The 26,658-nt window shown below is 37.4% G+C and overlaps 1 protein-coding gene across 1 annotated transcript in view; it reads right to left on the bottom strand.

Annotated features, from left to right (window-relative positions):
* Window positions 1-26,658, bottom strand: part of EXOC6B (exocyst complex component 6B) — a 696,611-nt gene that overhangs the window by 136,652 nt on the left and 533,301 nt on the right. The gene's annotated exons all lie outside the window — the stretch shown is intronic.

The raw sequence follows: 26,658 nt of genomic DNA, 5'->3' as shown, positions 1-26,658 counted from the left end.
TTTTTGATGGAGTCTTGCTCTGTCACCAGGCTGGAGTGCAGTGGCGTAATCTCTGCTCACTGCAGTCTCTGCCTCCTAGGTTCAGGCAATTCCCCTGCCTCGGCCTCCCAAGTTGCTGGGACTACAGGCCTGCACCCACCACACCTGGCTAATTTTTTTTTGTATTTTAATAGAGGTGGGGTTTCACCATGTTGGCCAGGATGGTCTCGATCTCCTGACCTTGTGATCTGTCCACCTCAGCCTTCCAAAGTGCTGGGATTACAGGCATGGGTATAGTCCAGAATTCCAACTTGATCCACATGGTTCTAGATCATTGGTCACTCATGCCCTTTCCCTCTTTGGTGTCTTCAAATGCACTCACCATAAGATTTCCACTCCCCTCGCTCCAGCTGCATTTTACTGATCTACTCTTGAAGGCCATTAGCATCTGTCACTAGGTTAAAGCTCTCTCACTACCCAGTTCAAGTTATTCAAAATTACTTATTCAATGTCTGCTGTCTCTGGTAAACTATATAAAACTCCATTTTCTACAGCAAAGGTCCCCTTTTTTTCAGGCGATTGGCAAGCACTCATTCTTTGCCTCAGAAGTTTTAGAACATGATACTGTATATACTGTTTCCCTATGAGACTATAAACGAAGGTTAAAGGCCAGTTCTTATATATCTCTTCCACTCAAAGTTTAGTATACCTTGCATTCAATAAAGGTTCAATGGATTTATATCAATATGTACTCCAGAGGAATAATACAAAGAGTAAACTTAATAAAGTATGTATCAGACAAATACTCTTTAATGTTTGTAATATAAAATAGAAGAAATAACCGTATATCACAAAGATATAGCTATACTGACTTTCAGAGTTCATTGTTGAAAATTCATCAGAATTTCTGAGTTAAAGCATTTGACTCATTTGAAAGTATTATATAATTGAATAGGTAAACTCTTCTGCAGAGACCCCAAAGAAAGAGTACTCAGCAAAGACCACAACACCTCAATATTTTCTTTTTCCGTTTACCTCATTAGGTCCAAATAATCCTAAACCCTCCAGGAAATGCCCATGTGTCCACTGCATATGCCCAACCAGAACTATCAACCCCAAATACTACCTCCTTTCCATGACAGTGGATCGTATCTTTAAACATCTCAGCTCTGGATTCATAAATTTATGACATTATTAATTTTCAAAATCAATTATTGTGTACTATAGACATATTGAAAACCTAAACCAAGAGACCTAAGAAAGGTGGAAGAGGGACAGTGATGAAATAAATAAGTAATGAAATGGATAAGAAGGAATACATTAAGCTAAAGTAAAACAACCTTTCTAACTAATTCATTTCTGCTACTGAGAAGACACCTGTAAAATGAGAATAACAATAGTATTTATCTCACAGAAGTGTTGTGAGGTTTAAGTGAGTTAGTATATATAAAGTGCTTAGGAGAGTGCCTGGCATTATTGTCATTTATTTTATTAGGTAGCTGGAACTTAAAGCTTTAAGTACATAAAAACAATGGGCTAACATTGTGGGCCAGGAAGACATCTTCTAGTTTGTTCAAGGCTAATAACAATCTCCATATATGTACATTTCTAGGGAAGTTTCTGATAACCCAACATTATGACTTTTCCCATCCTAACAGGCAGGCAGTTCTTTATAATATCTAAAACTACTGTAGTTAAACAATCCTATCTGCTTTCTTTTACTTTTTATTAGTAGGAAAAGAAAGGAATTTTCTATAATTTAAATGAAGATGATGACTATAAATGTCTAGAGGAAATAATTAAACTGCTTTTATTTTCATAAGAGAAAAATACTTTCTATTAATATACAAGATGGCAAATCAGATAAAAATGAGATTGATTTAAAACCTTAAAAAATAAGTCATCTCAAGCAGAATTATGAGAGATGAAAAGATAACCCTATGACCAAAGGGGTGATGTTGCTTTCTATACCAATCAAAATTGCCCTGAAGTCTTCCTGCTTTCATTTTTCTTAATTTTTGTGATTAGTCCTAAATGATCACCTAGTCACTTTTCCAGAAGGAAAGTGAGACAGAAGAAACAGATGAGAAACAGAGCTTAGAAAGAGGAGAATGATTTGGCTACTACAGGGGATTCATTTGGGTCTCATCATTTAGTGCCAAGTTAATGATAAATATTTGTAATTTATTTCCAAAAACTTTGCCTTCAAGTGAATTGATATATGCCCCTCACTCAGGTGAGGAATTACTGAAAATTACGTTGAATCTCGTTTACTCTCTAATCCAACACTTTAAATAAAAACAAGAAGACACTAAATCATGATAGCATCCAAATTAAATCCCATGCCTGGATTATTTCTCTACATGCTATAAAGTCATTACCCATGCTTATTCCAATCTCTCTAGCATTTTTACCTATTCTAAGATTTCTCAAATTATTTCACTCACTGATGCTAGTTCAGCACACACATATAAATAAGTTGACTATTCCTTACCATTTCCTGATTATCTACAGTGAAACTTAATATACCACTTTAAATGTTTTAAAATGTACAAATCAGTGGCACTAAGTACATTCACAATGTTGTACAACCACCATTACGCATCTAGTTTCACAACCTTTTCATCACCCTAACAGGAAATCCATACCCATTAAGCAGTCAGTCCTCATTCCCCTGTCCTTGATGTCCACTTCCTGTCTCTATGGATTTGGCTATTCTGAATATTTCATATAAACAGTATCATATGTGACATTTTGTGTTTGACTTCCTTCACTTAGCATAACTTTTTCACGGTTCATCCATGTATCAGTATTTCATTTCTTTTGATGGCTGAATAATATTCCATTGTAGAGATAGTCCACATTATGTTTATCCATTCATCAGTTGATAGACATCTGGCTGGTTTCTACCTTTTGGCTATTGTGAACAGTGCTGCTATAAACATTCATGTGCAAGTTTTTGTTTGAACACTTGTTTTCAATAATTTTCAGTATATGTCCAGGAAGGACATTGCTGGGTCATATGGTAATTCTGTTTAACTTTTTGAGGAAACTAAACTGTTTTCCACAGTGGCAGCACCATATTACATTCCCACCAACATATGAGGCATCCAATTTCTCTACACCTTTATCAACTTGTTATTTTCCATTTTTTAAAAAATTACAGCCAACCTGGTAGGTATAAAGTGGTATCTCATTGTGGCTTTGATATGCATTTCCCTAATGATTAATGATGGTAAGCATCTTATCATGTGCTTATTGTATATTTGTATGCTTTCCTTGAAGAAATGTCTACTCAAATCCCTTGCCTTTATTTAAATTGGGTTGTCTTTTTATTTTTAAGTTGTGAGAGTTCTTTATATATTCTGGATAGAAGTCTCTTACCAGTTTTATGATGTACAAAGATTATTTCCCATTGTATGGGTTGTCTTTCACTTTCTTGATCATGGCCTTTGAAATAAAAAGTTTTTAATAAAAAAAAAACAGGCAAAAGAAGCAAAAAGTTTTTAATGTGATGAAGTACAATTTATTTATTTTTCTTTTATTGCTTGTTTTTTTGATGTCATATTTAAGTATGATGCTTCCTTTGATACCTAAGATATGTCAATGTTGGTTTTAATTTTTATTATACTAATCACTATCATTTATTAAGCCTCTACCATACACCAGGCATCTTACATGTGTTATTTCATTTAACACACACACAGAGCTAGTATGAATATTACAGCCATTTTTGAGAGAAAAGAAACAAGCAAACAAGCTCAAAAAGGTATTTTCTCAAAGTCATTCAGCTAAGATATAACAGAAGCAACATTCAAACTCAGCTCTGTCTAAATGCACAGACCACACTCCTTTTCTCTCTTCTGTACCGCATTCTGCTATTGTACAGCATAATATAAACAGACATTGACAAGAAAAGAGGGAATATATGTTGTATTAATATTCTATTGCTTCCATTATAGTACTACAAAGTTAGTGACTTAAGCAACAGAATTTTATTATCTCATAGTTCTGCAGGTTAGAAGTACAATAAGGATGTTACTGGACTAAAATTAAGGTGTTGGCAGGGCTACATTCCTTTCTGGAGGCTCCAGGAGAAGATATGTTTCCTTGCTCCTGTGGGTTGTTGGCAGAAGTCAGTTCTTTGCAGTTGTAGAATTGAGATCCCCATTTCCTTGCAGGCTGCCAGTTGAGGATCATTCCCAGCATGAGGGTACTCTTTGTACTCTTTGGGTCATGGCCTCCTTCTTCCATCTTCAAAACCAGCAAGGTAGGTGGAGTTCCTCTCACACTTCAACTCTTTCCCCCTTTTTCCCTTCTTCTTCTACCTCATCTCTCTGAACCGCTTTTTCTGCCTCTTCTGCATTTAAGGAGTTATGGGATTAGATTGGACCCACTAAGATAATCAGGATAATCTTACCATCTCAAGGTCTTTTTTTTTTTTTTTTTTTTTTTTGAGACAGAGTCTCGCTCTGTCACCCAGGCTGGAGTGCAGTGGCTGGACTCAGCTCACTGTAAGCTCCGCCTCCCAGGTTCACGCTATTCTCCTACCTCAGCCTCCTGAGTAGCTGGGACTACAGGCGCCCGCCACCTCGCCCGGCTAGTTTTTTTTTTTTTTTTTGTATTTTTTAGTAGAGACGGGGTTTCACCGTGTTAGCCAGGATGGTCTCGATCTCCTGACCTCGTGATCCGCCCGTCTCGGCCTCCCAAAGTGCTGGGATTACAGGCTTGAGCCACCGCGCCCGGCCTCAAGGTCTTTAATACCACATCTGCAAAATCTCTTTTACCCTATAAGGTAACATAGTCACACATCCTAGGGATTAAGATGTCGACACCTTGTGGGGAGGGAGGATATTATTCTGCCACACGCACACACACACACAAACACACACGCACACACACACACAAACAGATGTATATTTTCAGCCAGGTAGAATATAGAGAGTAAATGAAGAACAGAGGACTGAAGATAAACCTCTGAAATACAATATTAAGGGATGGATAGAGGAAAGAAGCCCCGAAAGAAAGTCTGAGAAGGAGCAATCAGACAGATAGGCTTAGACTAGATCCAAAGGGACAATAATCTTGAAGATTCTTATGTTTTGCCTGTTCATGATTTACTGATTTCCTCACTTTATAAAATCTCTTTTGCCCAGTCTTTTACTTCCTGGTCCTGTCATCTTTAATGGTGCTGATTCTTGGGGAGTGACCACACAAATTTTAATTTTGGATATAATATCCAGAAATATCTCAGAACACTCAGCTCATGAACTGCTAAACTAGCTGAACATTCAGAGACCTTTTCCCCATGAACATCTTGCTCCAGGCAATAGAATAGACCATTGCTAGAACTTCCTAAAACAAGGTAGCTGGAGAAAGCTTGCAACATCTAGATGGTTTCTGTAACTGGCAGGCAAGGTCCTTACCTCAGATTTTCAAAAGGAGAAACCAAACAGGCCACCTCCTGTTGTCAATACTTTTTATTTTTTCCCAATTGAGTCAATTAAGTTCTATGAGGTAGAGACATGTGAATTGAAAAGTATTAATTAAAAGAGTTGGGTGGATCCGGTGTCATAAGCTGAGGATCATTAGTAATAGGAAAGATAAAATGCCTCCTACTAAATAAATGCCATCTTTTAAAACTCAAATATAGGAATTTTTTTTTTGCAAGCACACATAAAAAGTTAAAGGTGAAACCATCTTTAAAGAGAAGAAGTCTATTGCTAGTGAGGATGATTAAGAGTCATAGGACATAAGAAATCAAAGTGAAAGACAAAAATTAGTCGGGCATGGTGGTGGGCGCCTATAATCCCAGTTACTAGGAGGCTGAGGCAGGAGAATCACTTGAACCCGGGAGGCAGAGGTTGCAGTGAGCCGAGATCACGCCACTGCACTCCAGCCTGGACAACAAGAGCAAGACTTCGTCTCAAAAAAAAACCCAGACAAACGAACAAACAAACAAACAAAAAAAACCAAAGTGAAAATGAGGATTATCTAACCTAATTTTTTCATTTTACATTGGGGAAATAAAAATACAAAGCAGAGACATTCCCAAGATCACCTAGGTGCTGGCAGTATCACAAGTATTCTAACTCCCTCTTTAATGTTCCATATCCTGAGGTGATACACAGAAGGTGGCTCCATTATTGCTAAATTGATGCTGATTTCTCAGCGACTTTATTCTGGTATCTCGATGAGGGGCACAAAAATGAGTGAAACCACGTTAATCATTACAATGTAAGAAATTTTAGCCTCAGCACTGTTAGAAAACCAATAAAGAACACCATTCAAAAATAATAGGGGTAACACATGGATACACAGAGGGGAACAACACAGATTGGGGCCTAACGAAGGATGGCGGGTGGGAGATGAGAAAGGATCAGGAAAAATAACTAATGGATACTAGGCTTAATTCTTGGGTGAAGAAATAATTGGTACAACAAACCTATGACATATGTTCACCCATGTAACAACAAACCTACATATCCTGCACATGTACCCTTGAACTTAAATAAAAGTTTAAAAAATTCATTACTTATATAACAAAAAATGTAGGGGATGACTTACGAAAAGCAATGAGCTGATTTTGTGCAGGGGCCAGTATGCCTAGAAAACCACAGACAGTATACAAATCAAGACTCACTGTCTCTGCATTAGAGATTTTAGAAGGGTGTGTATATGTAAAATTACCACTAGATTCTGGGGAAAGAAAATAGGAAAGAGAAAGTAGGAAAAAAAGTTAATGGCTTCACCTCTGCCACATCTGCCTTTTCTGCCAAGACTTTTAAAACTCTATTACCTCACAAAAAGCAGGAGCCAGAATAAAGAAATCTCTGAAACCTATGCTGTCCAGCATATCATGGGACAAAACTAACATAAAATCGCAGTTTTTACATTCTTATCCAGAATGAAATTTTTTAAAAATCACATTTTGAGGAGTCAGTTGTCCTACCTGGGCCTCCCAACCCAAGCATCTATGCAATTAGCCAGTCATAGATTTAGCAGTTAAATACTAAAATCCCTGTCCAGCCAATTTGCTACTTGAGAATAGTGAGCTGTTGCTAGATGCCCTGTAAAAGCAGTGGGAGATTTCAGCAGGCTAGAACCCTCCAGGACACTGAGAACCACATTGAGAAAGGGGATGAAAGAAAAGGGCATGAAGAAAGTAATAGAAGGTGCCTAATTAGCCCGGAATAGCTTACTTTAGATTTCTCTGCCACCTCTCAGGTTATACTATTGAATTATAATTACCCTAACTTAAGGCTATGCCATTTAAATATCTTTGTTATGATTATTGTTATCCAAAATATTGTACTCTTGCTATCACTTTGCCCTCTCTCTTCCTGGCATACTGACACTCATTATCCTGGGTTGTCACAATCGCCTGGTTATCAACTAAATTATCCGTGTCTCATTATACTCCACTGTACTCTGCTGGAATAAGAAGCTACCCTATACAATATTAAAATTCACAACACACTTTTCCAATCAGAGTCAGTTTTCCGTTTACCAAAACACTGCTTGCAAACATGTACTATTAAGTTACTTGGACCATTTTCAAGTCAATTTTGCATTTCTTGATAATCTGGTTTTCTTTAAGTCTCACTGCCAATTGTGACAGACTTTGGCACCTGGCTCACAGTTTTTCTCTCCATACCAAATGTATCATCATTATCATCCTGGGTGACAAGTTATTACGGAGGAACATTTATCAGCAGGTATGTATCAATCTATATTGTGTATCAAAGAAATCCAGAAACAAGAACACTTTTAGGAAAATCCTGTCTCTACTTCATAGAAAGGTATGGAGTTTATATCCAATATGTGCAACAAACTTTAAAACCAATGATCAGGCCGGGCATGGTGGCTCACGCCTGTAATCCCAGCACTTTGGGAGGCCCAGGTGGGCGCATCACGAGGTCAGGAGATCAAGACCATCCTGGCTAACACAGTGAAACCCCGTCTCTACTACAAATACAAAAAATTAGCCGGGCATGGTGGCGGGCGCCTGTAGTCCCAGCTACTTGGGAGGCTGACGCAGGAGAATGGCGTGAACCCAGGAGGTGGAGCTTGCAGTGAGCTGAGATCGTGCCACTGCACTCCAGCCTGGGTGACAGAGCAAGACTCCGTCTCAACAACAACAGCAACAATAACAACAACAAAAAAGATCAAAAACTCTTTCCAAAATTCCTACTTTTAATGGTAAAGTAGCTTGCTTTGTAGAACAATTCATGCCTAAAGTTTATTAACCACTTAGTACTAAAAACTAAGGCAAGTATGTTGAGATTACACTTTTTTCCTTCAACAAATCCTTACTGAAGGCCTACCATGTACTAAGAATTATTCCAGGCACTAAGAATAAAGTTATTCAGAAAATGTGTAAAATCCCTACACTTGTGAAAATCATTTTTTACTAGGGGGAAGAACAAGATATGTAAGATGTAGAGTATACTAGAAGATGATGAATTCTTCAGAGAAAAATGAAGAGAATAGAATTTTGTTTTGGTTATGGTTTGGTAAGGAGGTGGCAGAGGTAGTCAGAGGGAAGTTGCATTCTTAAGTGGGAAATGTCTCAATAAAGTGAACTTTAAGTGACTTGAATAAAGACCTGAACAAGATGAAGGAACAAGTAAAACAGGTATCTGGAAAAGAGCTTTCCAGAAAGAGTCATATCAAGTGCAAAGGCCCTGAGATGGGCGTGTACCCAGCATGTCTAGGAAACAACAAAGAGGCTATCAGAGTGAGAACAGAGTGACTAAGGAAAAAAGTAGTCACAGAGTTAAAGGGTGTGTGTGTGAAGGCTCAATAGGCTCTTATAGACCATTAAAAGGACTTTGGTTTTTACTTAGTGTGAAACAGGAAGCTCCTGTCGGACTTTTAGGCAGAAGAATGATATGATCTGACTTGTTTTAACTTTTTCATGCTTTTATTGTCCTACTGATTATGGCCTGCAGAGGGGCAAAGGCAGAATCATGGAGACCAGTTAAAAAGCTACTGCAAGAATACTTAATTATTTGAATCATGAGAAGAGAATGATAGTTAAAAGTGGTTGGTTTCTGGTATATTTTAAAGAGGGAGAAAACATAATTTGCTGACAGATTGGATGTGTGATGTGCAAGAAAAAAGAGTCAAGGATGACTCCATAGTTTCTATTCCTAGAAGAAGTAGAATTGCTATTAATTGAGACAAAGAGAGCTGTAAAAGGAATAGGTTTTTATGGGGGCAATGGAGAAATAGGGAGCTTACCTTTAAGACATTTTAGCCTATAATAAAATACAGCACACTAATAATGTTCTATTATCATATCTGATGAAGATAATTATATTTCTAGCATAGAGAATAAGGCTATGTTACATTTTCAACACATTAATCAGTCTTACTCAAAACTCCTCATATGCTTCAGCAAGGATTATTTGTAGACTACAATAGAAGTCACTCCTAGAAATTTTAGTATCTTGAATTAGTTGTAGAGTTTGGATTGTTATTCTGGCATAATTTTGGAGCTAGTTAAGTAGGTCACGTATGTCTCATAGAGATATAACAAGGATGAAATTCTGGATGAACTCCAAGGGTGTATTTACATTAAGAAAAATGGCTCCCATAGGAATAAAAAGGCAATACATGACACTTGAACCCAAGTGCTCACCAGAACTGGAAGAATATGACCAAATATTTAGTCTGAAAAGTTATCTCCTGTTGAAGCAGTAAGAGTGATTTATCAGGTGAGGAGCTATGTTACTCTCTGGCATGAACCATCTAGCTGCATGGAGCCCTTCCTTGACAGCCCTCCTTCAGCAGCTCTCACTAGAGAAAGTCCTCATGAGGTTCCAGGGACTGCCACCTAAGTTCCCTTTACCCACTTTACCCATATTTGGTTTTGTCTTTTCCAGGGCTGTGACCTCTGCAATTCATTTAATAAGATTAAAGTAAACTGATAAAGAAGAGCAAGGAGTAGGAGGAAAATGATGAATCTATTTATGGGAGTTTGAGTACAAATATTATTCAGAAATTCAATCTAGTTCCATTTACTTCTAAAATGCCACAAAACAATATTAAGTCAATACATTCAGCAAGCAATTATGAAATAAGAACTATGTTACCCACTAAGGGATGGGGAATTCATGGATAATAAAACAGGGTTCCTGCCCTTAGTGAACTCAGAAGCTAATGGTGAAAGCAGATGATTAAACAAGTAACTACAAGAGCATTTGTAATGAAGGGGCATACAAAATGTCAGGGACCCAAAGGGGGGACAATTAAATCTGCCTGAGGAGGTTGTGAAGGATTTATAAAGAAGATGACATTTGAGCCAAGCTGTGAAGGAAGAGAATGCATTTGTCACTCTACCGAGAGAGTACTCTGTGATAGGCAGAAGCGGCCTAAAGCTTACCCAGCTTTGGGATCGAGGAGGTGTTAAGAGTAGTCTGGGGAAAATTTACATGGGGAAGAGCAACAGAAAGAGGAGACTAGAAAGATTAGCTGGGACAAGACCTGCTTTGCTAGGGGTTCATCTTTTGTTCTTTGGGCAACAGAGAGCTCTTAGGTTTTTTAAGCAGGAAAATGCTATGATGATAATTGTGTTTTTTTAAAAAAAATAGGTGGCAGAAGGGAAGAACAGAAAGAAAAGTCATCAACAGCAAGGGCATAAAACAGATCAAGAGAAGTAAGAAAAAATAGAGTTTCATACTTTGCAGAAATAACCATGAACATATTCACTCCCATGCCCCTTTCCCATCCCCATAACCTATCAATACCTCCCTCTAATTAAATTAAACATCTCTATGCACTATCATTTCATCAAGCAGGCAATGAAAAAAGAAATGTCCACACAGAAAGACAGAGGGAAGATGCTGGCACCTCAGAAAAAAACACACAGAAAACCACCTTGTCCCATTTAATTATTTCTCTCAGAGTTTATAAGAGAAGAAATCATTCAAGAACACCATATGGATTTAGAACACAGGGAAGCATGTATGAACACATCACACACACATACACACTGCTTGTACTGACAAATAATAAGAATGATAAGTAGTATAAACATCAAGAAGAATGATTACATCTGTCTTACCTCATCACACACATTCACTTTTAATAATGCTGCCAATTTACTATTGTTTGAGATCACTCTTTTTAACATAGCCTTGGTGTATCAGTAGCTTCTGAGAACCACTTCCTCTCCATTGTCACTCCTAGTTTCCTGTGGTTCCAAGATGCTAAATACTAAAGACTACTATAGTAGCTTATGAGAGGGCCATAATATTGCTATAAGGAGCCTGCTGCTTGCCTTGATTAGGTCGAAAGCATCAAAGCTCTGCGAAGAATTGGGGAGACCTCTCTCTGACTGATGTTTAGCTTAGATGAACACTACAATCCTTAGATTAGGTTTTTAGAGCACATTTCTTTTTCAATACAGTCCAGAAAATAGACAAGTTACACCTTCACTTTGCTGGCAAATAGAAGGTTCTTTTCTGTAGTACCACTGGAGACAAGCAAAGGTTTGAACATTTTTTATTATCACCGTGGGATTAAATTCCCCAAATGACCATAGTTTTCAGAGACATTATGAATAGTGATTATCGAATGTCTTGGTCACAGAACACTTTTATGAAAAATTTAAAAACCAAAATAAAACTAAGAAACAACATCAGTTCCTACTGACCCATGGTAAAAACAATAACAAAAAAGGCAAGAATCATCATTTCTAATGGCACAGGAATACTTCCCTCCTCCAAACTCATACAGGACTTTCATGCTACTCATTTGGCACTTAATTACATGCTGTATTTTATTAGTAATTTTTTTTTTTTTTTTTTTGAGACAGATTCTGGCTCTGCTGCCCAGGCTAGAGTGCAATGGTGCGATCTCGGCTCACTCAGTGCAATCTCCGCCTCCTGGTTTCAAGCAATTCTCCTGCCTCAGGCTCTCCAGTAGCTGGGACTACAGGTGCGCAACACCACGTCTGGCTAATTTTGTACTGTTAGTAGAAACCGGGTTTCAACATGTTGTCCAGGCAGGTCTCAAACTCCTGACCTCAAGTAATCCACTAGCTTCTAGTAGTTAACTTTTTAGAAGTGTTAGTTCTGCTTCTCTTATTTGATTGTAATAAGGTAAGGTTAAGTTAGATATGCATCAAATCAGACTGCAAAATACTTTCCATCAGATAATAGGCACTAAGAATTGAAAATATGGACACTGGTAAATCCATATCCTTACCGAGATTCATGGGCCACTTTATACTACTTTTTTTTTTTTTTTTTGAGATGGAGTCTTGCTCTGTCGCCCAGGCTGGAGTGCAGTGATGCGATCTCGGCTCACTGCAAGCTCCCCTTCCTGGGTTCACGCCATTCTCCTGCCTCAGCCTCCCGAGTAGCTGGGACTACAGGCGCCTGCCACCACACCCGGCTAATTTTTTGTATTTTTAGTAGAGACAGGGTTTCACCGTGTTAGCCAGGATGGTCTCGATCTCCTGACCCTGTGATCCACCCACTTCAGCCTCCCAAAGTGCTGTGATTACAGGTGTGAGCCACTGTACCCGGCCCACTTAATACTACTTTATGTGTAGCATTAAAAAGTGTAATGTGAAATAAAGGTACACTCTCATACTTATGAAGTTAACCAAAAAAAAAAAACCTGTAAAATCATAAGAACCTATGTTGGTTGGGCTTCTGTAAAACTTATGCATGATTATACTTCCCGAAATAATTTAAATTGGTATAACCCTTTGTCAGGAATCAGCAATACATTTAAAACCCATAAAAATGCTCATAACCCTTATATAAATAATTTACATTAAGGAGTAATTCAGATTAAAAGGCTTTAGATATGAATATGTAATAATTTAAATATAAAAACAAAACATTAGAAATAACATATAAGTTTAGAAATAATAATGGCTAATTAATTGATGGTCTATAAAACTGATGGACCATTTATAATAAAAACTTCAATCAAATTAAGAAGTAAAAGAAACATGCTTAACTGACAAAGGGCATAAGAAAACTTATACCTGTCATCATATTTAATGGTGAAAGACTGAATACTCCCCCACCCACTAGGATCAGAAACAAGGCAATGATACCTGCTCTCGGCACCTGTTTAACCTTGTACTGGAGTTTCTACTGCAGTAAGACCAAAAAGCAAAAGGTATCTAGACTGGAAAGAAAGATTCCAAAACTGTTTTTATTCACAGATGCCCACCTAGAAACTCCCCAAAAATGTATAAAAAACCACTGTATCTGATAAGTGAGTTTAGCAAATTTGAGATTCAACATCAACATACAAAAACCAATTGTATATTTCCATATATTTGCAATGAACAATTAAACATCAACATTAAAATAACAATATCACTCATAATGAATATGTAACACTTTGGAATAAACCTAACAAAATATGTGCACAATTTGCTGAAAACTACAAAGCACTAAAGAGAGAATTCAAATAAATGAACATAGAACTGTGTTCATGGATTAGAAGACTAAAATTGTCACAATGTCAATTTTCCCCAAATTGATCTCTGAATTCAATTAATGAAAATACCAGCAAGCTTTTTTTTTTTTTTTTTTGAGACAAAGTCTCACTCTGTCGCCCAGGCTGAAGTGCAGTGGTGCGATCTCGGCTCACTACAACCTCTGACTTCCTGGTTCCAGTGATTTCCCTGACTCAGCCTCCCAAGTAGCTGGGACTACAGGTGCGCGGCACCACACCTGACTAATTTTTGTACTTTTAGTAGAGACGGGGTTTCATCATGTTGGCCAGAATGGTCTTGATCTCCTGACCTCGTGATCCACCCGCCTCGGCCTCCCAAAGAGTTGGGATTACAGGCGTGAGCCATCGCTCCCAGCCAAACTTTTTTTAAAGAAATTGACAAATTGATTCTAAGATATATATGTCTATATATATTTACATATATATTTTTGTATATTTACATATATAGTTTTACATATTTGTTCATATATATTTACATATATATTTTTGTATATTTACATATATAGTTTTACATATTTGTTCATATATATTTACATATATATTTTTGTATATTTACATATATAGTTTTACATATTTGTTCATATATATTTACATATATATGGCTTAGAATAAACAAAACAACTTTGAAAAAGAAGAAAAAGTTGGAGGACTTGAACTGCTTGATTTCAAGACAATATAAAAGTAAGATCAAGACACAGCAAAAGGACAGACACACAGGTCAATTTAACATAATATAGAGAATGCAGAAGGAGACCAACACATATGTGGTGAATTGATTTCTAAGAAAGGTATCAAGGTGCATCAATGGAGAAAGCATAGTCTTTTTAACAAATGGTGCTGGGACAACTGTACATGCCATATAAAAATATGAACCTTGGCCATACCTCATATCATACTGAAAAATTAACCCAAAACATATCATCATAGACCTAAGTGTAAAACCTAACAATATGAACTCCTAGATGAAAACATGGGAAATAGACCTTTGTGACCTTGGATTAGGCAAAGATTTAAGATAGGACACAAGGAGCATGAGACATAAAAAAAGTGACATTATAACTGCATGTCACTAAAATCAGAAGAAAAAACTTAAGATTTTTTAAAGATACTGCTAAGGAAATGGCCTGCTGACCAGAATATATAAAAAATTTTTCACTACTCAATAATAAGAATTATTTTAAAAACTGAATAAAATATTTGAACAAATACATTAAACACAGAAGAGAAAAGAAACTGAATAAAATATTTGCACAAATACATTAAACACGAAATAAGCACAAAAAACAGATTCTCAGCATAATTAGTCATTAGGTTAATACAGATTAAAACCTCCATGACATATGTCTATACATGTATCAGGATAGCCCAAATTGAGAAAAATACTGACAATACTAGCAATCTGCAGAGCAACTGCTCATATATTGCTGGTAGGACTACAAAACGGCAAAGACACTTTGGAAAGCAGTTTGATAGTTTCTTATAGACATACACTTACTATATGACCCAGTAACTCTAGAGAAATCAAAATATATGTTCATATACAAACCTGTACACAAATGTTTATTGTGGCTTTATTCACAATAAACTTTGGGAGGCTGGGGCAGGTAGATTGCCTGAAGTCAGGAGTTCAAGACCAGCCTGGTCAACATGGTGAAACCTCGTCTCTCCTAAAAATTCAAAAATTAACTGGGCGTGGTGGTGAGCACCTGTCGTCCCAGTAACTTGGGAGACTGAGGCAGGAGAACTGCTTGAACCCAGGAGGCAGAGACTGCAGTAGCTGAGATCATGCCACTGTATTCCAGCCTGGGAGACAGAGAAAGACTCCGTCTCAAAAAAAACAACAACAAAAAAGAATGGAGTACTAATGTATGCAAAAATATAGATGAATCTGAAAAGCACCATGCTAAGTGAAAGAAGAGAAAATTAAAAGTATGTTTCCATTTATATGTATTATTCCATTTATATGGCATTCTGGAAAAGACAAAACCATATAGTGCCAGAGATCAGAGCAGTTGTTGCCAGGGAATACAGTAGGGGCAGAAGAGTCATTGCAAAGAGGCATAAAAAAAAATTCTGATAAATGGAAATATTCTGTGATCTTGGTAGTGGTTATACAACTGTGTAAGTTTGTAAAAAAAAAAAAATTATAAAGCTATATATTTAAGAAGGATGAATTTACTGAATGTAAATTATGCCTCAATTAACCAACCAACAAACAAAATACTGTCAACACCAAGTGTTGAAGAGGATGTGAAACAACTGATATGCTCCTCCACTACTGGCAGGATTGGAAAATGGTACTTTGTAAAATAGTTGGACATTTTTAAAAAATTAAGTTACACATACACTTATTATAGGCCCAACAATTCCATTCCTAGTATTACCCAGGGGAAATAAAAAAAATACATGTTCAAGTAGGCCGCTACTCAAGTAGGCCGCTACATTATAGTGACAGCAATAGTAGAAATAATAATAATAGCTACTTCATTAATTAAATGCTTACCGAATAATAAATATATATTCACTTGTACATGAATGTTCACATCAGTTTTACTCATAATAGCCCAAACTGGAAAGAACAAAATGTTCATAAATGTCAAAGGTGAATGGATAATTATGATATATCCATGTGAGAAACCATAACTCATCAATAAAAAAGAATGAACTATTGACACCCCCAACACCATGGATGAATATCAAAATATTATCCTGAATCAAAGAAGCCAGACACAAAGGGTGCACAAAAGAATATAAATTCTAGGATGTATATATAATTCTAGAAAATACAAAGTGATAAAGAGCAGATCAGTGGTTGTTTGGGGACAAAGGGATGGGACTAATTACAAGGACGCACAAGGAGCCTTTATGGCATGGTAGAAATGTTCTTGGTTGTGGTGGTGGTGGTGGTTACATGCAGTTGTACACTTAAAACAGGCACATTTTATTGCATATTAGATGATACCTGAATAAAATTGATTTAAGAATTAACAGCCTAAAAATGTTTAAGATAACCAAAACAGCATGGTACTGGTACCAAAACAGATATATAGACCAAGGGAACAGAACAGAGGCCTCAGAAATAACGCCATATGCCATACATCTGCAACCATCTGATATTTGACAAACCTGACACAAACAAGCAATGGGGAAAGGATTCCCTGTTTAATAAATGGTGTTGGGAAAACTGGCTAGCAATATGCAGAAAAATGAAACTGAACCCCTTTCTTACACCTTATACAAAAATTAACTCAAGCTGGATTAAAGACTTAAATATATGACCTAAAAGCATAAAAATCCTAGAAGAGAACCTAGGCAATACCATTCAGGACATAAGCATGGGCAAAGACTTCACGTCCAAAACACAAAGCAATGGCAACACAAGCCAAAATTGATACATGGGATCTAATTAAACTAAAGAGCTTCTGCACAGCAAAAGAAACTATCATCAGAGTGAACAGGCAACATACAGAATGGGAGAAAATTATTGCAATCTAACCATCTGACAAAGGACTAATATCCAGAATCTACAAAGAACTGAAATAAATTTACAAGAAACAAACAAACAACCCCATCAAAAAGTGGGAGAAGGATATGAACAGACATTTCTCAAAAGAAGACATTTATGGAGCCAACAAATATATGAAAAAATTCTCATCATCACTGGTCACTAGACAAATGCAAATCAAAAACCACAATGAGATATCATCTCACGACAGTTAGAATGGTGATCATTAAAAAGTCAGGAAACAACAGATGCTGGAGATGATATGGAGAAATAGGAATGCTTTTACACTGCTGGTGGGAGTGTAAATTAGTTCAACCATTGTGGAAGACAGTGTGGCAATTCCTCAAGGATCTAGAACTAGAAACACTATTTGACTCAGTAATCTCGTTACTGGGTATATACCCAAAGGATTATAAATCATTCTACTATAAAGACACATGCACATGTATGTTTACTGCAGTACTATTCACAATAGCAAAGACTTGGAACCAACCCAAATGTCCATCAATGATAGACTGGATAAAGAAAATGTGGCACATATACACCTTGGAATACTATGCAGCCATAAAAAAGAATGAGTTCCCTTTGCAGGGACATAGATGAAGACAGAAACCATCATTCTCAGCAAACTAACACCAGAACAGAAAACCAAACACGTATGTTCCCACTCATAAGTGGGAGCTGAACAATGAGAAGACATGGACACAGGGAGGGGAACATCACACACCAGGGCCTGTCGGGGGTGGAGGGCTAGGGGAGGGAAAGCATTAGGAGAAATACCTAATGTAGGTGACAGGTTGGTGGGTGCAGCAAACCACCATGGCACATGTATACCTATGTAACAAAACTGCACATTCTGCACATGTACCCCAGAATTTAAAGTATAATAAAAATAAATAAAAGGGAAAGCACAATTTTTTTTAAAAAAAAGTTAAATATAAAAGGCCATAGGCATTACAAATAAACATATAAAAAAAAGACCAGAAAGAGCCCCACGAAATAAAAAACAATTGTGTTAAGATAAAAGATTTGGTTAGGACTTATTTTTCAACTTTGAAAACTATTTTTAATCTACTATAGTAATATTTTCATAAACAGTATTTTTAATAGAGACAAATAAAGCAAATAACTTGTAATTTGGTTAAACATGAAAAATTAACTCAAGGCTTAATTTCTTTTCGGTTACCTCTATGCTCAGAGGAGCTCAGAACATTTAATAGTTATCATTCTCAATTCCTTACTTTCTGAGAAATGGCAGGAGTCCCAGTATGAGCCATTAGCCAAAGGCACAAGCATCCTGTCATGTAATGAATCAGCAAGAGTTAAGTGATCACCCCAGGTTGCCTGACTTTCATCTGGATACCATTTCCATGCAGGCAGACTTCTCAAGTAGGCCGCTACAGTATAGTGACAGCAATAGTAGAAGTAATAATAATAGCTACTTCACTAATTAAATGCTTACCGAATAATAAGCAACATAATTATATTGTCTTATTTAATGCTTACTCCAACATTATAAGCCTTATAAGCTATTTAAAATTTTCATTTTATAGTCTTGGAAATGATACCTCAGAGAGGTCAAATAATTTGCCAAATGTCACAGCTAGTAACCTAAGGTTTGCTCAGTTCCAAACCTAATCACCATGCTGCCCTGCCACCCAGTAGAGGGTCCCTGAAATTTGTGGTTACAGAAGCCCTATTTTTCTGATGCTTGAGGGGTTGAGGAAAACAGGGAGACACTATAACTTAATAGACCAAGGCAGAATTGTCTTTCTTCATGCCTAAGGGGGTTTGGAAAAGCGCTGAGCATTTAGCATAAAGAGACTCCAAACACAGCTCTCTGCTAACTTACTGGGAACAGATCTTAAGTCTCTGGACTGATTGGGATCTTGCCTATATAACTAGTCATAAGAGCCCATTTTTCTTTTCTACTGTATATTCTTAACCAGTGTTACAGTATAAAACATGAAAAGGGAATATCAAAAGCTATTCTAGGAAAACGGGCTGCCCTTTCACACAAATGTTATCCAGAAAGGCTTCATGCCCACGTTCAATTTCATTTCATGTATAACAATCTCTTAATCACATCTGAGAATGTCGCATCGTCTCTCTCACTCTCTCCACATTCTCAACAAATTATTTTACCCTTGAAATCAACAGACCAAGAAAGAAATGATCCTAGCGAATCAAGAAGCAGCTATTAATATTTTAAGAGATGATAATTCCATAGATATAGCTGGTTGTATCTGAAATTGTTCCCTTTGCAGATCCCTCCTTGCTGATATGCACCCTATACAAGGCTCCTTCCTGGGTACCACTGCCTCAGAGAATCGATCTCCTTGACTGTACTTTTGCCTCTTTAACTCATTCATTCTGGCTTGCCTCCCACTGTACTTCTTTCTTTCAAACAAGCCTGGTGTTTTATCTCCTGCTACCCAAAAGGTTGTAAGAACTGCTACAAACTGAAGGGCTTTCATCTTCTGCTTGTCTTCACATACCTGCCATTTATAATAGTTTAATCTGACAAGGCCCACGGTGCCTCTCATTCATGAGCTCGCATTTCCAGACACAAACTCTCGAGGGAAGAATCCTCAAAGAGGTCCAGAAGCAACCTGATTCTTGTTCCATCTTCACTTATCCTCTTGGGACTTGATACTCTAGAATATCCTTTTGGTTTTCTACCTTCACTGATGCTGTCCAGTTCCCCTTTCATAATCAGTCCTACCTCACACCTTTATCCATTCCTGGTTCCTGGACTTGCCCTAGAAGGAAGTGTTTTAATCCTCAGATTAGGGTTCTGGATTCTCCCTTTGGTCCTTGCTCTCCAAAGATCCATGCTTGTGGCTCCCAGGTAGTTAATTCTTTTATAGCTAAGGGTGCTTCTTTCTTGGTAAACTGAAATATGTCCCAGTTGCCGCAATCTGGACCTTTGTTGTCACTCTCTGCTGCCCTCCAGCGGCTACCAGTAGAATGCAGTAGTTAGAAATTGGTTCCAAGGCTTTTCCTTGACCTCTGAGTGTCCCCTAGCAGAAAGCTATACAGTGCGGTTAATGAAAATGAGATTCATGTTCAGGGCCTAGCGGTTTTCATTCAGCCACTACCACTACAACAGCCTCTGATACCACTGCTACTCCAAGGGAAATTCATTGGTAATGACTCTCCTGTCCCTTCTCATAAAGATGTGATTGTCTCAAAAACTTCCAAATTCCATGTTTGTGGATATGCATATTCATGCTATATGGTAGAGGTTAGGGAGAAACCTTCTGAATTCCTCAGGCTCGGTTTGTTGGGAGAAGCAGAAAGTAGTGCAACGCCTCAGGCTAACCAGGCAGCAAGGCGTCTCACAGGTTACCTAAGTCCCCTATGACACAGCAAGAGAGGATTGACAATGCTGTCTGTGGACTAAGGTAGCAATTGCTAGGTAGCTTACTATGTTATGCTTGTTAGTTCTTCACTCAAAAGCTGAAATGGAATGGAACCAATGCCTCCAAACTGACTGACTTCGCAGTGAGGCTATCTAGAGTGATGCTGGCACCATGTCCACATCAAAAGTTACAGTTGTTGTTCTACTCGAAGCAGAGGGGTAGGAGGGGTTCTACTGAAGCAGAGGGGTAGGAGAGTTGTCACAGATTAGACTGACAGTTCTGTAAAAGGTCCTTCTAACACCTAATGGAAAGGGTGTTCTATTAGGTTGGTGCAAAAGTAATTGCAGTTTTGCCATTGAAAGTAATGGCAAAAACCACAATTACTTTTGCACCAACCTAATATACTCTGGTGGAACCTCTAAGCAGTAGGGCCCTGCCTCCAGGATGAAGCAGAAGGTGCTGGACAACCCAGCATTAGGTTCGACTGTGATAATATGGGTTGAAAGCAACAATGGAAACCCTTAGCCTGGGAGGCCCATGAGTCAGAAGGCCAAATCTCATTAATTTTTCATGGGGAAATATGCCAAAGCCTGGTATTTTATCTCCTGCTACCCAAAAGGTTGTCAGAACTGCTCTGAACAAAAGGAGGACCTTCAACTGCTGCTTGTCTTCACATATCTGCCATTTATAATAGTTTAATCTGACGAGGCCCACAGTGCCTGTCATTCATGAGCTAGCATTTCCAGACACACAAACTCTCCAGGGAAGAACCCTCAAAGAGGTCCAGAAGTTACCTTTCTACCACATACAACTGTGCAAAGAACCACCTGTTTGGGGCTTACATTGTTATTAGGTGGGTGTGCTTGCTCTCTGAGGAAAACCACAGTGGAGTTCATCAGCCCTTCCATCTTCCCTTCAAGGACCTCTTCCCCATTAAAATAAAAACAAAAAGGAGCCTACCCCTTGTAAGACTACCATGGTCTTAGTGTGTTTATCATCTACTACAAATCCTCTGATTCCCAATCTCCTGAAACAATTCCATGGGGACTTTTAGGAAGTTAGACCCCTGAGGTGCTAAAATGATTTTCATAGTAAGAGAATAATGAATAGAAAATGGCCTTCCAAACATGCTATGATGTCATTTGGCCCATTAAATGTTGGTCTTTTCCTGGCACTTAAATGACATCTTACATGATTTTCTATACCAAACAGTTCTGCTCTGTTTGGGTATTATTTCATGAGGTCCTGGTCTGTAAAATATGAACTCTTTGTTAAATCAAAAAATGCCCTGATGTAGAATTTCCAAACGCACTTCCTCCCCAGTTAAGAAGCTGGTATGAAGTGAGACTAAGTCTTGGCGGTTCTAAGCAGATTCTCCTCCAATCAACCAAGGACATTCAGCAAATCTCAGAATTTGTTACATACTACTGGCAATTCCTCCTACTAATTTCCTCTGATGGCTCTAGTTACTAATGTCTCAAGCAAGGTAAGGATATAGATCTGGTTTGCAGAGACTACTAAAGCATTCCAGAAGCTGAAGACTTTATTCACCTGTGCCCTATCCTTGCATATGCTGATCCAGCCTTTGCTATAAAGTCAAAGGTCTAGCTCACTGGAGCCTATTCTCATAGTGTTTCTTCTTCTATTTTTCACAGAACCATCCCCAGAAGCTGTCAGCTCTCCCCTGCCCATACTTAGGAATAGGAATTATTTCCTGTCAGAGCTTCCTTTGATGCTGGAGGTATCACCTTGAAGGTAACAGGCATCTGTCAAAACAACTTGGGCAATACAATTTTAGCCAAACGACCAGAAAACTCTGCTTCCAAAAACCAAAGGACCATCTTTTGACCATCTTATTTATGTTAGGCTGCTAAACCACAGCTAAAATGTCTTTTCCGAAAGTCTGTGTATCTGCATACAGCGAGTTGGCCTTGCCCTAGAGATCTTGCCAGAAAACTCTATAGCTGCTTCCTAAAACTGAACTATGGCACCAATACTAAAAAAAAAAAATATATATATATATATATATAGATATAGATATAGATAGATAGATAGATAGATAGATAGATAGATAGATAGATAAAGTGACATCCCTTGGAGCACTAGGCCACCTGAAGAGAGACTATGGGAAGAACAGAATGTTATATAAGAATGCAAGCTCCATAAAGGTAGGGGCCTGTTTTATTCACTGCATTTTATCTACTACCTGGGCTAGGCACAGTGTTGAATAAATGAATGAACATTTCCTGCTCAGAGAGGAATATATCTATATCCAAGTGCTTGCTGTGGCTATGTCAAGATATGAAATGTGGTCTGCAGGACATGTAGTGGCTCTGCATCTGCAAAGAGATATGTGCAGGTGGTCTGATATTACTATATCCTTTTCTAACCACCAAATGCCTTTGGGATATGATGACCCTGGATTTCATTTGTCACCTGCCCTCCTCATATATACATGCTACTCTATCAGTGGTACAGATAATCTCTTCCAAGATAATGTACTTTATGGCTTAACTCATTCCTTCTAACCCTATTATCCACAACAGTCATAGTAATGACATCTTCTAATTCCATGAGTTATCCAGTTATTTGATTTCTGACTATGGTAAAGATGGCTCCCAGTTTTATAGGCTATTATTTGAGATCATATACAATCTGAAGGTCAACAGAATATTTCAACTGAGCACTTGGAGAGTATCTCTACTGACAACATTACTGGTCCATACACTTCCCAACTAGAAGGTTTGCAAACAACTGTATTTTCTCTACCAAAAATATCCTTTTATAAAAACGTTTCCCTGTTACCTACCCCTACACTTCTCTTCATTAACTGCTCAGTAACTGCTCAGTAAACACTTGGGAAAACTATAGTTCACCTCCCAAAACCCAAGTTATAGTCCAGCAAGTTCAGGACCAATATTAAGTACATGTGGGAAATGGCTTCCTGTTAATAGTTTAACAGTTATAATGAAAAACAGAAGACTGATATCTCTGGCCTTTTGAGATATGGGCCTGCCCCACCCCAGCCCCACCTCCTATGAAGCCTCCTAGTTAGGGGATAGTTTAGACTGGTTATGGTAAAACATTAAAAAATAAATCCTATGGACTACATGTCTTTTTGGTATATTGCTGTATCAGAAAACAATCAGCTTTTAATATAAATGTGTTTTCTACTGAGGCTAAAATACAAATAATTATTAAAGTTAAGATTTTTTCCTATGAGCCATAGCAGTCAAGCAAAGGGGGAATGTTCCTTCCAGGAACACATAATATTCACTAGACTTGGGCAATTTGATTTGAAAATCAAAATTTTATTGAAGAGGATCATGACAGGATGAGAAGTAGGAGGGGCAGTTCTACATAGTTAAGTTCTTGAGTTGTTCTCGTTTTCCTTACGGGTGTTAACTAACCGAAGGTACAGGTTTTACCTCTATACCTCTAAAGGGAATAGCAGCAGTATTTGTTCAACATCTCAAAAGAAATATGCAACTATTTCTCTTAGGTCTTATAGTTGTTTTCAAGGCAGGTTAAGTGTCTGCAATGGAAATGCACTGTGTTTACTTCAGAATACAGGTTAGAAATTGGGGAATAACTGGCCTAGGGGGAATATCAACAGCTCAATCTAAAAAAAGCCCTAGATATCTTGGGATGGCTTGCTGTATGACAGTCGTTGCCAACAAGCTCCATTCACAAGATCTGATGCAATGTTACAACCTAGTTCATTCAGCTTTATAAAAACTTAAGTATATATCAGAAGTAAATAACTGTTGGGGCCAAGGAACAGAAAATAACAGGATGTTACTAAGAAAAGGAACACCCTCAAGCCTTTGGCCAAACATGGAAGGTGAACTATCACAGATTAAATAAATAATGCAAACTATTATCAAAGGAAGTTAAGTACTTATAATGAATGTGAATAACAGAAACGTGAAATGTTTCAGGGTAGCCTGCAAATAGTAGCATTTAATGAGGAGAATAGATAGGACATAAAAGAAGAGGTATATGAGGAAGATGAACAACAAAAACTAAGATGAGAAATTAAGAAATGGGGGTTTAAAAAGATCAGCCTAATACTTAAAAGAGAAAAGACAGTCTAGATCCTAATAAAACTAACATACAAAATATCCATGTTTTAAAACAAAACTTAAATCTGCTATTTGCTATGCTTTACATATTTTCTTCCCTTAACAATGCTTGAATTTCAGTGTGACTCTTCACCTTTTCCATGAAATAGTTTATAGTCACTCAGGCACACATAGGCCTCTCTACTTCATGGCCTCTTTTTGTACTTATAGGTACAATCTTGCTCTTCATTTGCATCATTTATATATGTCTTATAGCTCAACTAGAGTGTAAATTGGAGTTTATGTCCCCATTTCTTGAATTTCAACTGGCCTTGTGACTAGCTCTAGCCACAAGAATGTGATAGAACTGATGGTTTGCTAGTTCCAAGTATAGGCTTCAAGGAGTTTGCGCATTTCCTATTGCTTTCTTGGAACTCTGCCAAGATGCCATGTAAATAAGTCTAGGTTAGGTTGTTTGTAAATGAGAGATGAGAGAGAGTAGAAAAGAGTAGCCCTAGCTAAGGCATCCTAGACCAACCAGTTCCTAGCCCATCTAGCAGCAGACCTCAAAGTATGAGTAAGCCCAGCTGAAACTACCCTAAATTGAGAATCTGTAGAAATTGGAGCTTCATACGTGGTTCTTGTTTCAAGCCAACATGTTGTGGGGTAATTTATTATGTAGCAAAAGTCACTGAAATAACTGAAATATACATAATGGCTTCATCCTTCAATGTAGTACTTATCACAGTGTGCCTTATATTAGAATCAGGAATTTGCTGGTCATTCCTTTGCTCCCAGAGGGCACAGATTATACTATATTCATTTGTGTATTCCCACAACACTTAGGTTGTGATTTGTACAAAGTAGGCACTTAGACTTTGATAAAATAAACTGAAATGAAAATCAAATTCTAGTGTTCATTGGCATTATCTACTTAATGTTTAACCATGGAAGAAAAATATAAACCATGCCACAGTTTAAAGAATAAAGTAAGTACTGAGAATCTACTATTGGTCCTATATGGTAATTCTCAATTATGAACCATTAAAGGTCAGCACTTGGTGTTTATATGCCACTTCAAGATAGCTAATTAAATGAGCCTTTAAGCTATCCTTCTCAAAATTCAGCATTAGCCCAAATTTGGATTTTGATGGAAATATACACATACATTTGATGTTTGCATGGGAAGTCATACTGCAATCCTACTTCTATGAACTTACAAAGACAGAAAACACAAAGTGCTAAAGAAGGGGATTTTGATTTGTACTATGTAATTCACAATACTATTAACAGTAGGTTTTCCAAACTCAGAAATCTGACAAATGAGGTTTAACTTATTTGTACTTTAACTCTGAAGTGCCACACAAAAATAAAATATCATGAAAGCTTGTATATTCAAAATGTCATCTCTCCTTCTCCAAGAAGTAGAAAAGTGAGAATAGGACAAGTGAAAAAGGATGAATAGTTTTGCTATCCACATCTAATTTGCTTCCCAGTGAAATTCTATAGCTTTTAAATGACACTGTTATTATAGTCTATACAAAGATGATTTCATCAAATATTCCATGTTTTGAATATTTTAAAATTATTCATTCAATTGATACTGTCTGAAACTCTCTAAAGCAAGAGACTATGAAAGCAAGTTCAGAATACACATATAAAGCAGAGAGTCAAATACACTCAATGACAGTAAAAGAATATCCTCACTGCACTGCACTGGGGGCAGATCCTCTTCTTACATGAGTGTGTACCCTATAATTTACCTTAACTTTAGCTTACCTTAGCTTCTTCCTTTAACTTATGCCATTCCTATTTAATATTTTTATCTTTGGCTTATTAAGGGCATAATGATTAAATCAGTTAAGCTAGATAACTCAGGCGGTTAGTTAAAGGTTTAGATAGGTCATTATATAATGAAAGAAAAATCTGTGTTCTTAATAATATGTCTGAAAGAAAAACACAGACCAGTGAGAGTAGTATCCAGTTTTGGTCCATAAAATCAACCCTGTGAGGACTAGATGAGAAATAGGTAACAATGTGACATGTGAAAAAGACTCAAATACTAGCAAATAGGAGGCTCAATAAATGAGGACTAGGAAGCCCATTCCTCTAACTGGGGATGCCCAAATAAAAACATAAAGATTTAAAGGGTTAAGGTTAAGTGAGATAGATTTTAGCCAACTTAAGAAATATCTTTCTAATAATCATATTGTCGTAAGGTGGAACTTGCTGCTTTGGGCTAGTGGATCCTCCT

The sequence above is a fragment of the Colobus angolensis genome, unplaced genomic scaffold (genome assembly GCF_000951035.1).
Source record: "Colobus angolensis palliatus isolate OR3802 unplaced genomic scaffold, Cang.pa_1.0 Scaffold24, whole genome shotgun sequence".
Lineage (NCBI taxonomy): Eukaryota > Metazoa > Chordata > Mammalia > Primates > Cercopithecidae > Colobus > Colobus angolensis.
This window is presented reverse-complemented; position numbering and strand designations above follow the sequence as displayed.